The sequence below is a fragment of the Nerophis ophidion genome, linkage group LG01 (genome assembly GCF_033978795.1).
Source record: "Nerophis ophidion isolate RoL-2023_Sa linkage group LG01, RoL_Noph_v1.0, whole genome shotgun sequence".
Classification (NCBI taxonomy): domain Eukaryota; kingdom Metazoa; phylum Chordata; class Actinopteri; order Syngnathiformes; family Syngnathidae; genus Nerophis; species Nerophis ophidion.
Genome location: NC_084611.1, coordinates 69,644,096 through 69,650,548, shown reverse-complemented (window position 1 = coordinate 69,650,548; position 6,453 = coordinate 69,644,096). Strand labels below are relative to the sequence as shown.

The window sequence follows — 6,453 nt, the reverse complement described above, 5'->3', positions numbered from 1 at the left end:
ATGATTCAGCCAGTTGCAGACAGATCGGCTGACATCTACTGGGGTCTCCTACACAGTGAAACTAGTGATAAAGGTGGAATCCTGTCAGCTTACCTGACTTGGAAAACCTGGATCTCCCAAAAACACCCCTATGTGGCCCCTCCTGACCCTCCTCATATGACATTGTTTTATGATAGAGAGGATACACAGTGGTATGAGGAACAGTTTAGCAGGGACATAGAGGGAACTAATTGGGCTCTTTCCACTAATAACATTTATGTGGCTCCCATAAGTGTAGCTGCAGAAGTTTCTCTCACCCCAGAGCAACTACAGAGGTACATGATGAGTGACGAGGCTTCCCCCCAAGTGTCTTTAGCCTTACATCCAGAGCACCAAGCCAAAGAGCTGGGTTCTATAGTTAAAACAGCACAACTGCAAACTGATTGGCAGAGGGTTGGTTCTTCGTTGTGGTATTCACCCGCAACTGAAATCTACAAAATACAGGTTTCTTGCACTGACCACGCTCAAATCTCCCGCCACCATGGCCGGGAGAAAACAGATCACCCCGAAGCAGCATTGTTGTTAGATTCACTGCCTGACTCACTATGGTCCACTGGGCACACGGATGTTGGCCTAGACGACTGCCCCCCAGTTACTTTCAAGCTGAAAAATAACAACCCAGTGTGGGTTCCCAAATACCCAAGTAAAAAAGACGCCGAAATCGGCATTGCAGATACCATTGAAGGTCTATTTGAAAAGGGGGTGTTGGTAGAAACATCCTCGGAATGGAACACTCCCATATGGCCCATTGAAAAGAAGGGCACTGGTAAATATCGCATGGTTCATGATCTTAGGGCCATTAACTCTGCGTTATGCACACAAACCATCCCAGTTCCCAACCCTTACGTTGCGTTGACTAATCTTGATCCTAGCCACCAATGGTTCACCTGTATCGACCTCGCTAATGCATTTTTCTGCCTACCACTAGCCGAAGAATGTAAAAACATTTGTGCCTTCACCTACTGAGGGGTCCAACTGACCTATTCTCGTCTTCCTCAGGGATTTGCTCTATCCCCTGGCCTATTTAATCAGTTATTAAAGGATGTTTTGACTGATTGCGAGCTGCCACCGGAAACTACTCTTGTCCAGTACGTTGATGATCTTCTTCTTGCTGCACCCACTGCCTCACTCTGCTTGAAAGCCACAAAACAGGTACTACTACATTTAGCTGAGAAAGGTTTTAAGGCCAGTAAGTCCAAACTACAGGTAGCTCAGAGAGTCGTTCCCTTTTTAGGCAGACAGATCTCACAGGAAGGGTCCGGTTTGTCACCAGAACACAGGGACACGATCCTACACCACCCTAAACCCAAAACAGTTAAAGACATGCTTTCTTTCCTTGGACTTACGGGCTACAGCAGGAATTATGTTGCTAACTACACAGGCCTTATGTCATCCCTTCGTGACCTCGTTCGCGAACACGGCATGCAAAAACTGTCTGCACAGCTTAATTGGACTACGGAAGCTGAGGTTTTGTTTATATTCCTCAACAGCAACTTTCCCATGCGGCTGAACTTGCGATCCCCGACTACTCATCCACCTTCTATCTTGATGTTTCTGGTACATCACACTGTGTCAACGGTGTGCTGTTCCAGAAAAAAGGGGGAGAGAGGAAAATATTGATGTACATCAGTACAATACTCGACAGCAGGGAAAAACGTCACCCAACGTGCACACAACATGTCGGGGGAATAGCAAAAATCATACAAAAAACGGCACACATTGTCATGGACCACCCACTGCACGTTCTAACCACTCACAGCGTCGTGGCATACGTCAATTCTGCAACATTCACGCTCACAGCGCTCAGACAAAGGCGACTAGCGAAAGTACTAGGAGCGCCAAACCTGACATTCACACATGAGGGGGTTAACATGGCAGACCAAATGGGTACAGGTACACCACATCTATGTGCAGACAAGGTTCAGAAAGAGGAAAAAGTCAGACCAGATTTACAGGCAGAATCATTTGAGGGAGGAAGAAACTTGTACACAGATGGGTGTTGTTTCCGACATGAAACACAAGGCCTAATCTCAGCCTATGCTGTAGTGGAAAAAACAGAATCAGGCGTAAAAACAGTTGCTGCAGACAAGATTGAGGGACCCCAGTCAGCACAGAGAGCAGAAATAATTGCTGTAATCAAAGCGTTGAAAGCAAGAGAGGACCAGGTAATCAACATTTACACTGACTCATCTTATGCAATAGGGGCGGTACACATAGAATTGCCACAATGGCAAGGAACAGGATACCTTACGGCGTCCAACAAACCCATTAAGCATGAGGCAGAGATGAAAGAACTAGCGGAAGCACTGATGTTACCACAAAAGGTAGCCGTAATCAAATGCAAGGGTCATGAGAAAACACACTCGCACACGAAAATAGGAAATGACGCGGCTGATGCAGCTGCGAAAAACGCAGCCGGATATGTACATAATATGATGATGCTCTGCTCTGACACTGAGACAACCCCAGACACCGATAGGGAACTTGTACATGTAAAAACGGAACAGAGTAAAACCTCACCGGAGGAGAAATCACTATGGCTGGCCAGAGGCTGCACAAAAACCGACGATTTGTGGCGAAGTCCGGATGGCCGGATTGTGCTACCACCTGGAATAAAAAACATACCACTAACTGAGGCGCACAGAGTGGGACATGTCGGGGCTGCACAGATGCAGAGAAACCTCGAAAATTGGTGGCACCCATTTTTGAAAGATATGTGTAAATATCATGTACATACTTGCCCTGAATGCACCATGTATAATGCACGACCAACAGTCAGACCGCATCCTGGACGTTTCCCTCTCGAGACGAAAACAGGGAAAGAAATCATCATAGATTACACAGATATGGTGAACTCAGTAAAAGGGTACAGGTATATGTGGTTGGTATGTGTGGATGCGTATTCAGGTTGGCCAGAGGTACTCCCTACAAAAAGGGAAGACAGTAAGACAGTGGTGAAGTTTTTGGTAAACCAGTATATCCCCAGACATGGTTTTCCTGAGAAAATCCGATCAGATAATGGTACACATTTCAAAAACCATGATCTGCAAAAGGTTGAAGAAATGCTGGGGTTGAAACACAAGTTTGGTTCGGTCTACCACCCACAATCCCAAGGAAAGGTTGAAAGAATGAACCAAACACTCAAATCTAAATTGGCAAAAATCAGTGCACAGACCAAAATGAATTGGCTCGATGCGCTACCCCTTGCCCTCATGTCTGTTCGAAGCTCAATAAACCAAAGCACGGCCTTTACTCCCTTTGAGCTGACCACAGGCAGGAGGTTTCCAGGGCCCCAGTCCAAGCTTATTGGAATCAAAGGTGATGATCAGTCATTAACCCACACGCAGTATTTCCATGCTTTATAAGCCCTTGTTGCAGAGTATGCCAAGCAGGTGTGGGAGAGAAACAAGGAAGACACAGCGACCCCACCAAGCACAGAGTGGGTCCTACTGAAGGTGCTCAAGCGAAAGTGGACCGAACCCAGGTGGACGGGTCCACACCGAGTGACTGAACGCACCTCGCATGCTGTTCGGCTGAACGGCAAGGGAGACACGTGGTTCCACTGGAGCCAGTGTGCAGCGGCGGATGCCCCTGCACGCACGTTGGGAGAGACACGTACCGAGTTATGTGAACAACAACAACGGGAGAAGACCACCAATCAACAAGGGGCAGAATAATCCCCTGGTGGCATCAGGGTGAGGTAGTCTACCCAAAATCCCTGTGGGAGGAGGTGAAATAGCGCTCCTCTCCTACACGTGGTGTGCCAAACCACCACCCAGATTCGTCGAGGGACCAAGAAGATCATGACAACCATCGACCTCCTTATGCTCTGTTGGTTTGGGGTACTCATGGTCTTTCTTTGGGCCCTGATACATCTGTCCATCACGGGTACAACTCAAGTTTAAGGTGCCACTAAGTATTAGTACTTTGTCGAATTTTCAAGTACATATTATACGATGTTTTGATTTGTGATCTCTTTAATAGAGATCAAAACGGGGATTAATGAGTGTACAAGGCCTCATGTTTCAGAGTACAAAGTGTACCAAACAAAACAGGAAACGCCCTGACCTCAATTTGACTCAGTGTGCCAAACACTGCACATACAGGAAACAGATACTTGAGCAACAACGAGCATAACAGGAAACCAAGAGTAGTTCAGCATAATTATCCCTAGACACGAGACACAGCAACAGACGTCAGTCAGTAGACTGACCAATCAGATAACTACTGGCACAGTGTATATAAGCTGCTGCACAGCAAACTCTCATGAGATCGCTTTGGGTTTTACTGGTACTACTGTTCAAGTGTACTGTACGATCTCCGCTCTCTGCAGATTGCGTTCAATAAAATACTTCTACTTGTGTCAACTCCTGCCTCCTCGAATTGTGTTCCTGCTCCCGGCCCGGGTGAGACGGCACAAAAAATGCGTCTCAACAATATATATATATTATATATACACAATTTTATTTAAATTCCATATAAAGCGGTAATATATACATTTTAATATAACCTATATGTATAATTATGAAATCATAAATTGTATTTATATACATAATATATATTATTGTCTTTCTAAAACAATGTTTGCTCTTCTTTCTTATATTTACTAATGATAAATGATTTAAAAAGCTTTTTAAACTGGTTTATGTTGGTGCTGTGTTTTATTTCATCCTTAAACAGTTCCATATTTTAACCCCTGCTATTGTTATACTCATTCGTTTCTGCGTTGTTCTACAATATTGGATCTTAAAAAGTAGTTCTCCTCGTAGATTATAATTCCCTTCTCTCTGTAAAAATCCTCTCTGTAACCCTGTTGGAAGTGAATCATTACTTGCTTTATAAATCATTTGGGCAGTCTTGAGTTGGATGACATCTGGTAGTTTTAAATCAAATGTTTTTATAAATAATCCATTAGTGTGTTCTCGGGGTCCTGTGTTATGTATCAGTCTGATGGCCCTTTTTTGCATTATGAATAGTGGTTGGATGTTCGTCCTATATGTATTTCCCCAAACTTCAAGACAGTAACTCAAATATGGTAAAACAAGTGTACAATAAAGAGTGTGTAATGTTTTTTGATTAAGAATGTGCCTTGTTTTACCCAGGACAGCAATACTTCTCGCCAACTTCCCTTTGATGTATGTAATGTGTGACTTCCAGCAGATCCTGTGGTCCAAGATCACACCCAAAAATTTGATTTTGTGTAATCTTTCTATACTAACATTGTCTATATATAATTTTACATCTTATTTCTCTTATTTCCACATAACATAAAGTTAGTTTTATTTAGGTTTAATGATAATTTATTAGCATCAAACCATTTTTTTAGTTTACACATCTCCATGGTGACGGTCCTCAGGAGCTGCTGCAAGTCCACATCAGAACAGAGTACATTGATGTCATCCGCAAATAACGCATATTTAAGGTTTTCAGTTACTTTACAAATATCATTTATATACATGATGAACATCTTGGGCCCTAAGACTGACCCCTGTGGTACCCCACATTTAATATTTAACCAACATGATTTTTTTTGTGATATCTGTACAAACTGCTTTCTATCAGATAAATAACTTTTTATCAATTCCAGAACAATACCCCTAAAACCATATTTTTCCATTTTTCTAATAAGAATACTATGGTCTACTGTATCAAAAGCCTTCTTAAGATCTAAGAATACTCCTATTGTATATTTATTTTTATCAATCCTATCAGTTATTTCTTCAATTAAATCTGTTAATGCTTGTGCTGTTGATCGATTATTCCTGAAACCATACTTCCTATCTGTTAATAATTAATTTTTTTTCTACAAAGCCATCGAATCTATTTATAAATATTTTTTCTAATATTTTGGAGAACTGTGGTAATATTGAGATTGGTCTGTAGTTTGTGAATAAGTGTCCGTCTCCCGCTTTGTGAATAGGAACAACTTTTGCAATTTTCATTAGTTGAGGAAATACTCCCATTTCAAATGAAAGGTTAAATAGATACGCTAATGGAGCACTGATTCCATTTATTACATACTTTAAAGTTTGCATGTCTATATCATCCACATTTTTGCTTGTTTTGTTCTTAAAACTTTTGACTATGTCCCTGATTTCTCTTTCTACTACTGGTTTTAAAAAACATTGTTTTACGGTTTGGGTTGATATAATCTGCTGCATCTATTTTTGTCCCTTCTACCTTTATCTCTTCTGCTAGTTTCGGTCCAATATTTATAAAATAATCCTTAAATGTATTTACTATCACCTCCTTATCCTTAATCATGTTGTTATTTTCCATAAAGTATGGTGGGTGTTGATTATCAGCATTTTTATTTCTAATAATACCATTTAATATTTTCCATACACCTCTTATATTATTCTTGTTATATTCCAGTTTATTTATATAATAATCTTTTTTACACATTCTGATTAT

General features: G+C 41.6%; 1 pseudogene; it reads left to right on the top strand.

Moving 5' to 3' along the window:
- Nucleotides 1–4,406, top strand: LOC133560625 (uncharacterized; annotated as a pseudogene).
- Nucleotides 4,407–6,453: the final 2,047 nt, after the last annotated feature.